The sequence below is a fragment of the Crinia signifera genome, chromosome 2, assembly GCF_055691185.1.
Source record: "Crinia signifera chromosome 2, ASM5569118v1, whole genome shotgun sequence".
Taxonomy (NCBI): Eukaryota; Metazoa; Chordata; class Amphibia; order Anura; family Myobatrachidae; genus Crinia; species Crinia signifera.
Genome location: NC_139218.1, coordinates 344,321,003 through 344,331,002, shown reverse-complemented (window position 1 = coordinate 344,331,002; position 10,000 = coordinate 344,321,003). Strand labels below are relative to the sequence as shown.

At 46.9% G+C, this 10,000-nt stretch overlaps 1 protein-coding gene across 1 annotated transcript in view; it reads right to left on the bottom strand.

Annotated features, from left to right (window-relative positions):
- LOC146057863 (keratin, type II cytoskeletal 80-like) overlaps positions 1-10,000 on the bottom strand; it is a 73,499-nt gene that overhangs the window by 57,626 nt on the left and 5,873 nt on the right. The gene's annotated exons all lie outside the window — the stretch shown is intronic.

The following is a 10,000-nucleotide window of genomic DNA, read 5'->3' as shown; positions in this document are numbered from 1 at the left end:
GGGGGGCGCCAGTAAATTTTTTGGCAGGGGGGAGCAAAATTTATAGTTACGCCACTGATTCCCACGTTCTGAGTTGGAGTGGCTTTCTATAGACTCTTAGCATTCCCTCACGTGCTGGGAGCTATAGACTGCACACACATAGGGATTAGTGCACCGCATGTGCGGGGATACGTCTATGTCACTCTTTGAACGTTCAGGTGGTATGTGTTGGCATTTTACATTTGAAAAGAAAAAAATTGAAAAAAAAGACACTAAGACACTGTAATGGAATCTGCTGCGCTATATAAGACGCTGTAATGGAATCTGCTGCGCTATATAAGAATCTGTAACGGAATCTGCTGCGCTATATAAGACGCTGTAACGGAATCTGCTGCGCTATATAAGACGCTGTAACGGAATCTGCTGCGCTATATAAGACACTATAACTGAATCTGCTGCGCTATATAAGACGCTGTAACGGAATCTGCTGCGCTATATAAGACGCTGTAACGGAATCTGCTGCGCTATATAAGACACTGTAACGGAATCTGCTGCGCTATATAAGACACTGTAACGGAATCTGCTGCACTATATAAGACGCTGTAACGGAATCTGCTGCACTATATAAGACACTGTAACGGAATCTGCTGCGCTATATAAGACACTGTAACGAAATCTGCAGCGCTATATAAGACACTGTAACGGAATCTGCTGCGCTATATAAGACGCTGTAACGGAATCTGCTGCGCTATATAAGACACTGTAACGGAATCTGCTGCGCTATATAAGACACTGTAACGGAATCTGCTGCGCTATATAAGACGCTGTAACGGAATCTGCTGCGCTATATAAGAATCTGTAACGGAATCTGCTGCGCTATATAAGACACTGTAACGGAATCTGCTGCGCTATATAAGACACTGTAACGGAACCTGCTGCGCGCTATATGACGCTATAATGGAATCTGCTGCGCTATATAAGATGCTAAGAGCTGTAAATAAATATATATACAGATAAAGATATATACTGTACAGCACAGCAGGGTGGCAGCAGAAGCCAGAGAGATTCACTCCCCCCCCCCTTCCCCATGTCCCACGAATCTCCCAAACCCCAAAATTGTTACTAAGTTTATTAACATCATTAATTAGAGGAAAAAAAAGAAAATAAATCCACCTTAAATAACGAGATAACAAGCCGGCAGCAGGAAACCTTCTCCTCCTCCAGGCTACAGCCAGCGCTTGGGAAGGCTGATGACGCTGCTGTAGCCAGGGAGGAGGAAGTGAGTCACTCTGCGAGTGACAGGTGACTCTCTGGGAGGAGTTTGGAGTGCTGCTGCGCTGCGCTGTCCGGGAGCCGGACCGAGCAGCAGCAGCAGCAATTTAGACCGGACGGAGGAGAGGAGACGGAGTGAGTCAGCCGCCTGGACGGTGCGCTTGGCGGCAGGGACCGCCGAGCGAGCAGGGCAGCGGCAGGAGGCAAGTGCCGGGCAGGGCAGCCGCCGTGCACGACGCTGCTCGCTGTTAGTACTGTTTAGTATCATCCTTATGCAGGGATCATTTGCGGAGGGGGGGCGGGCCGCGGCGCCATTCGACCAATTGGCGCATGGAGCATGAGCTCCGGTGGCTCCGCCCTCCCTACGCCTCTGCTTACTGGGGTACTAGATACACTACTCAGTGTAGATGCTGCTGCACCTATGACATTGCCTTCCATCTGCTGAAGTTGTGCCTGCATACCTATTAAGGCATTGGTCTGCGCTGCGCTGTACACGATTGTCCAGCTATACTTTGTGCAAGGCTGCCAATATGGCTATTCTGTTCCCTTACAGCAGAAGTAAGATCTGCAAAACGGGTGTCAATGCTATTAGCCATGCGCACATGAGTACCTACACCAACCCGTACACTCCTTGAAATTTTTCTTAATTGAAGAAAAGTGTGACGCATGTACCCCTGGATGTTTCCTATTTGCAGGCTTTGGGAGGCCATAAATTCTATTTGTTTCTCCTTGAAATTTACCAAGGAGTTAGCTACTTGTGCAGCAGAAGCTGCTGTATGGGGTGTCTTTGTGGGTGGGTTGGGAGTCACCCCACTTGGGGGAAGATCACTCTGTGATGACGTCTGTATTTCCTCCTCAGCCGCAAAGGTCTCCACGGGTTCTAGAATGATGTCCATTTCATCCAACATCATCATAGAGGATTCTGTTGGTTGTGTTCCTAGTTGTACAGTACCTGTGGATACAGATGAAGAGGTAAGTACTGATTCATATATAGGCCAGTCTCTCTTCAGTACTGTTTTTGAAAGGGCTTGCGATGCTGAACGCACATACCTAGGGGTATTATGTACGGTACTTGTGGAGTATCACGACTCCCACGACCTGCATCGTATGCAGATCGTATGCAGTGCAAAATCGCATCGCACCCGATTTTGCACTGAAATGCATCAGAATGCATTGAAATGTGTATTAAACTTGTGAAATGCCCCCAAATGCCATTTTCATAGTGCACCACCCCCCACTATCAACGTCAACCCGAAGCGTGGCGAGCGCAGCGAGCCCGCGAGGGGCGGCGGTACGCGTCCTACAACCTTTTCATACCCCCACTATCCACGTCGGCGTGGAGTTGAGAATAGAATAGTGTGGCGAGCGCAGCGAGCCACCGAGCCCGAAGCGTGGCGAGCGCAGCGGATACCATCACAGCTATACGCGTCCCCTCGCGGGCTTCACAGGTATCCGCATCCGCTCGCCACGCTTCGGGCTCGGTGGCTCGCTGCGCTCGCCACACTATTCTATTCTCAACTCCACGCCGACGTGGATAGTGGGGGTATGAAAAGGTCGTAGGACGCGTACCGCCGCCCCTCGCGGGCTCGCTGCGCTCGCCACGCTTCGGGTTGACGTTGATAGTGGGGGTGGTGCACTATGAAAAATGGCATTTGGGGGCATTTCACTACTTTAATACACATTTCAATGCATTCTGATGCATTTCTGTGCAAAATCGGGTGCCATCGCATCGCATCGCATCGGATGCCATCGTATGGCATCCGATGCGATTGCATACGATTTTTGAGCTAAAATGCTCAAAAATCGGTAAAACATCGTATCGCATCGTATGCCACTACATATGGCATACGATGCCATGCGATGGCATACGATTTTTGAGCAAAAATGCTCAAAAATCGGTAAAACATCGCATCGCATCGTATGCCATCGTATGCCACTACATATGGCATACGATGGCATACGATGGGAGCCGTGATACTCCACAAGTACCTTATGTACTTACACATGTACCCTGATACTGCATGTAACATTGACATTAATAATAAGTGAGATGGCTAGGTCAGATTACATTCATTTCCGTTGCAATGTAGCAGCAGGAGATGAATGTAGTGTGAGATATTGTTGATGTGAAATGGGTGTGTGTACTGTATGTGTAATGGCCTGTTTTTTGTTCATTTACCTGCTTCCACAGATTCTGCTCCAACGGGCCTTCTTTTCTTTGATGCGTGAGCACTTTGGGACGGACAATCTGTGAAAGGAAAGATGGACAGCCATTATCTACCTTGCAATGGATAAGCATTTATGCCAAAAATGAATTGAAATGACATTACTGGACAATACTTCCTTTGGTTAAGGACTACATTATTTAGTCCCCACATTATTTGACATATGTTTTACACCTGAATTTTTTGTTAGATTATTATTAAACTATTTGACACATTACAACTGGTAGATAATCTGTGGTATGTAAGCATGGCAGCTAAACCACCAGTATACCAATGTTTTTTTGGGCCACATACATGTTAAGCTGCTAGAAATAATGTTAAAGTGTTGATCAATATCAGCAGTTGTGGAACTACAAGGCCCAGCATTGAAAATTTGAAAGTAGGAGCAGGCAATTTTTTTGTGCCTGACCTTGCTGGGCTATGTAGTTCCACAGCAGCACTTTACTTAGCATAACAATACAAGTGAACATTACAGTTTGAAAACATTGCCATGTATGTTTAATATTGCATGTGGTCACACTTACCAGCTCTGGATGGCGTTGGCGGCCTATCGGTATCCGCGACGTGCATGCCAGGCAGGACCTCAGGGGGTATGATTCTTTTGAGCTTGACCTCATAGGATGTGTAGCAGACAGTGGTGGGGCTTCCTCCGCCAGTCTTTGTGGCCTCCTCCAACTCCATGGCCATTTCAGTTTGAGCTGTCTCTTGATATCGTTGAACCTCTTCTTGACATTTCTGACCAGGCGCTTGTGCTGACTTACAGCGTTCACCGCCTGGGTGATGTCCTTCCACATAGCCCTTTTCTGCTGTGCAGTGGTCTTGTGGTGACTTTTCCCCAGTGGTCAAACACAGGTATGATAGCCCAGACAAGCGCAGCATTTTCCTCGTATGAGAATCTGACCTTTCGGCCACTTTTTGTGCGGCCAGCTTCTACCTCCTCTTCCTCATTTTCTACTCCAGCCATGTACCCCTCCTCCTCCATGCCAGTGTTTTCCTCCTCACCTCCATCTTCCTCCACCTCTGACATGTGGCCCTCCTGCAGCTGCTCTGGGGTACGGAATAGGTCCTGGGTATAGGATGGGGATGCCAGCGGATCCTCCACCTCCTCCTGCTGGGGCTGGTCCGCCAGGGCCTGGTCTGGGGCTGGCCTTGCTGTGGCCATGCTGCCTGCCATACTGCTGCCACTCCCTGTAATGGAGGACGACCTCAGCAGTCCTCAGCTGCCTCTCCCACTTGGCTGGCTGCTGCCACTGCTCCCTCTGCCACTTCTCCCTCTGCCACTTCTCCCTCTGCCACTGCTCCCTCTGCCACTGCACCCTCTGCCACTGCTCACTCTGCCACTCCTCACTCTGCCACTCCTCACTCTGCCACCAACACCTCTTCCTCTGCTCACACTGCCACTGCTCCTCACCATACTCCTTACTTCCTATCAAAGAGTGAAATGGCGCCAGTGCCCCTTTATATAGGGGGTGTGATGCATAATGGAGGGGACAGAGGTGGGCCAATAGGTTAGGGGGTTCTTAGTCATGCGGAGACAGTCTTGTAAATCGCACTCCGGTTGGTCCAAAACTCGCACATGACCGGCGGAAGAAATCGCACTTTTTTGTGTCATAAAATCGCACCACTTCGCCGCAAATCACACTACATCGCACTTTTCAGCCTCCAAATCGCATCCCATTAAATATGCAAATTATTACAAAAAAATGCGAATTAAAAAAGTGCGAAGAGCGGCGATGTGGTGCGAGATAAAAAAATGTGCATTTATCTCATCCCATAGAATGTCACCCAACATTACTTCACCGAGTTTAATAAATCTGCCCCTCAGTGCCGATGGCTTTACAAAGGGCAGCTCTTTTTGCAAAGGAGCTGACCTTTGCAATACTAATAGCATATGTTGAAACATGTGCAATAAGTTCCTCTGCGATTCAGGGTGGGATGTATTTCCAATGATATTACATCCTCCTCTATATGATAATAATAATAATAATAATAATAATAATAATAATAATAATAATATTTATTTTAGCACTTTTCTCCCAATAGGACTCAAAGTGCTTTACCATTGTCTTTACAGCTCAAAATACAAAACAGTAGATATCAGTAAAATGCTTGAGTAAATAGGTAGGTTTTTAGGGCCAGGTGTATCAAGCTTCAAAAAGTGATAAAATGGAGAGTAATAATCAACCAGCCAATCAGCTCCTACCTGTAATATTTCAAACCCAGCCTGTTGTATGTTACATAAAAGTTAGGAGCTGATTGGCTCGCTGTTTCTCACTCTCCATTTTATCACTTTTGAAGCTTGATACATCTGGCCCTTATTCTATTTTTAAAGGATTCTACAGTGGGGGCATCTCGCACTGTGCGAGGAAGAGAGTTCCATAGAGTTGGAGCAACAAAGTTGAAAGCTCGACCCCCAGATGAATTCAGGGAGATTCTGGGTACTGTTAGTAGTCCTTCTTCAACAGATCGTAGTAATCGAGTAGGACAGTAAGGAATCAGCAGCTGCTGCAGGTACCTTGGGCCTTGGTCATGTAGGGCCTTGAAAGTGAGTAAGCCAATCTTGAAAACGATTCGCCATTTTACAGGTAGCCAGTGAAGGGAGTACAGAATGGGAGTTATGTGGCAGGAGCAGGGCTGGTTAGTTAATAGTCTGGCGGCTGCATTTTGTACCAGCTGCAAGCGGTGCAATTCTTTTGATGGGAGACCCAGGTAGAGAGCATTGCAGTAGTCTAGGCGTGATGATAAAAATGCATTTATGACTTTAGGCAGGTCTTCTGAGGGAATTACAGTAAGTGCTTGATTCTGGCTATATTCCTTAGATGATAGAATAAGGATTTGATTGTGGCTGACATCTGGTGTTTAAGTGTCAGGCCACTACCCAGGACCACACCAAGATTCCGCACATGATCAGAGTTTTTTAGTGCTGTGCCCCCCATCGTAAGACCTGTCAGTTGGCTATGCTGTCACTTTTTCCTGTGATTTATCATCAGACTTCTGTTTAATCTGGGTTCAGTCTCAGCCACTCCTGGAGCTCAGTAAGGCAGCCATTTAATGTTGTTATTGTGTTATCAGTGCCTGGAGCAAAGGACAGGTTCAGTTGTGTATCATCTGCATAGCATTGGTAGACCAGGCCATGATGTCTGATTATGTCACCCAGTGGGAGCATGTATACTGCAAAAAGCATGCTGTGGAGACTCTCAATGCTGGACTGTCAGACTCTATACAACAACATATTACTCACCAGGTTACTCTTTTAAGATGCTTGTCTAAAAATGTCCAATTGTTAGGCACATAGTGTTGTGATAGAGCAAAGCAGGGCACATCTGCTGCTGATATATAGCCTGCTGGAAGGGAACTCAATCCATCCAGAAGTGATGGTCTCCTTAGGACTCCATCGGGGCCAAAGGTGCAGCTGGAGATGTCACTCTCCCGCTGATGTTGGTGCTCTGTGGGGAAGCTGGCTAGAGTGCTATGCTCAGAGAATAGTGGATACAGTCGATAATATTACTCGATAGTAGCTACTTTCTCAAGAAGAAGGTTACTATGTATTGTTATGACGTATATTTGATACTCCATCTTTGCACTTTGGGCCAGGGAGTCATGCCTCCTGGTTGCTGTGCGGCTGCCACAACAATTGTGGGGACCATTGGCGTGGCAGGCATGAGTCTGGTCCAGTCCTGGCCTGCCGATGGTGGCGAGTCCCTTACCTATTTAATGTATGATTTGTGTGAAATGTATGTTTATTTATTTGTTCTATTGCATAATATTGGGAGGGATACACTAACATCTGCCTTTCCACTTCACCGCAAATCGCTGATTACAACATTCATAATAATATACCGTATATACTCGAGTATAAGTCGACCCGAATATAAGCCGAGGCACCTAATTTTACAACAAAAAAAAAGGGAAAACTTATTGACTCAAGTGGGACCCTCAATCGAGTATAAGCCGAGGGGGGCTTTTTCAGCATAAAAAATGTTCTGAAAAAGTAGGCTTATACTCGAGTATATATGGTACATATGCACTAACATATTCGATTGTTAATGCAACGTACAGCTCTGTTTCCTGTATATTTGGAACCAGGACCGGTCCATGAGCCCTGTGCTGGTTTCTGAAATACAGGGGGACTCCAGCATTTTTGTCAACTGTATTTCAGAATCCAAGACTGGCTCAATGATCCGGAGGCTGGTTATTCTCAGGTGGGGTAGGGGCAAACGCAGGATTTTCAGAAGGGGGTTTCCAGAGAGGGGCGGAACAAAGCAAAGACCAAATGTATATTAATAATAATAATAATAATAATAATAATAATAATTTATTATTATTATATATATATATATATATATATATATATATATATATATATATATATATAGATATCAGCAGTGTAGACCCCTGGGCACAGCAATGTATTGGGGCCCCTACCTATCCTCCAGCGGTAGGGGAGGAGGGTGCTATGAGCGGAAGCTTTGATGTCCCGCAGGTGGTAGGGGGTATTTTATCAACCGCTCAGCATGTAGGGCCTGGATCAGTAATTTCCACTAATTACCCCTTTACTGCACAGATGGTGGGAGGTTAGGTGGGAGAAGGGGGCATTGGGCTGAATGAAGGGGTCCTGATGCATAACTTCCAGGGTGGTAGAGGATGTTTAATACACAGAGGAGGGGTGTATAGTGGAGTGGGCTTATTATTCATAATGTTCTGGTACGAGGACAGCTTGCTTGACTGCAGATATCTCCAGTTCCCGACACTCGATTTCTTAGCTTTTAATGAAATTAAAAACTAGATAATCCCACCTACCAAATGGTATTGGGGACTAGGGGATCAGAGTTCAGGAGGCAGAGCAATCCGCCAACGAGAATATAAATCTACATACCGGGTGTGCGGAGCTGGAGCAGTAACCAGGTGTTGGAAGGCTGATATCTCTGGTTCTGGGCACAGTAGAGACAAGCTACTAGGGGGAGAGTCCCAGCTTTTGGAATATACCCTCAGAAAAACTCTGTCAGACAGAACCTGAAATATCTGACTGGGAAGAGCAATTAACAGGCTTGGATGGGGACCACTGCTTTGAAGTACGATTTCTCCGGTTCCCCAGGGCCGATTTTTTTAATTCTTGTACCCATGGAAAGAGGGGACCCTCAGCTTTCAGAAAAGGGTCCTTAGGAGGGTTCCTGGGGGTTTTCTGGGTACTCAGAAACCCCCTCCCCCCCCTGCGTGCACCACTTGCCTAATACTACTTTCAGACCGCAAACCCGTGTCAAACCCTGCATTTTGAACACGGGTTTGTCCTTGTGAAGAGCCGTGTCAGACTCTTAAAACACCCCTTTCACACTGCGCTTCAACCCGGGTTATCTTAGGATTGGTGCTTACACACTGAACCCGTGTCCGGCCTGCAAAACCTATGTGTGTCATTAAAAATTGACTTTTTTTCTGGCTCACAATGATGATGTCACAAAGGAAATAAAAGTGAGGGGCGGAGATTGTTCACAGCATTGCAGCAGCAGCAGCAGCAGCATGGCAGACTTCTCTGACCTCATGGATGTTTGTGCTTTTATTCTGTGTGATTCAGGTGTTAGCATGCAGCAGAGTGTCACACTGTGCAACATGCTGTACACTTATTTCATGCTGAGGAAAAGTGCACAGTTCTGGGCAGAGATGAACAAAGAGCGACGCCTTTATTTGCGCAGGAGGAGAGCATTTATTTCATCTTCGATGACGACCGCACTACACCTGAACACAGCATCAGCCAGAACATTGTGGGCCAGAGACTGGAGTCATGGGCAAGCTTTCATGCTAGCTGTGGAATCTTTCCAAGATGAACAGTGGATGGCTCATTTTCGAATGACACGTGGGACGTTTAAACACCTTCTGGATGTACTGACCCCTGCACTCACTATGAAGACCACCAACTACAGGAGACCAATTGAGCCAAGCAGGAGGCTAGCCATCGCCTTGTGGTGGTATGCAACACCTGGGGAGTACCGCACGCTGTCCTGCTTGTTTGGAGTTGGGATCTCTACAGTCTGCAGCATAGTCTACCAAGTCACACGGGCAATACTGGATACTCTCTACCAGCGGTCCATCTCCCTTCCAAAGGGACAGCGCCTAGAGGACACCATCGAAGGTTTCCGCAGGCGGGGGTATCCACAGTGTGCTGGGGCCATTGATGGGACACATATCCCTATTATTGCACCCCGTGACAGCCCAGCAGACTATTACAACAGGAAGGGGTGGCATTCCATTGTTTTACAAGCAGTCGTGGATCACCAGTACTGGTAAGTTAGTTTTTTGCAGTGTGTGTCTGATGTTTTGTGCATTTAGACCATTTTTCAAAACTAAACATACATTCCTTTTAGCTTCACTGATGTCTTCATTGGGTGGCCAGGCCGAGCACATGACTCCAGAGTCCTCGCCAATTCTGACCTCTTCCAACTAGCGGAGGAAAAGCAAGGTGGCTGGCTGTTCCCAAGAGAGGTAAGAAATTACACGTTTGTCAAGTTGTGGGGGAGACCAGAAGTGAGCCA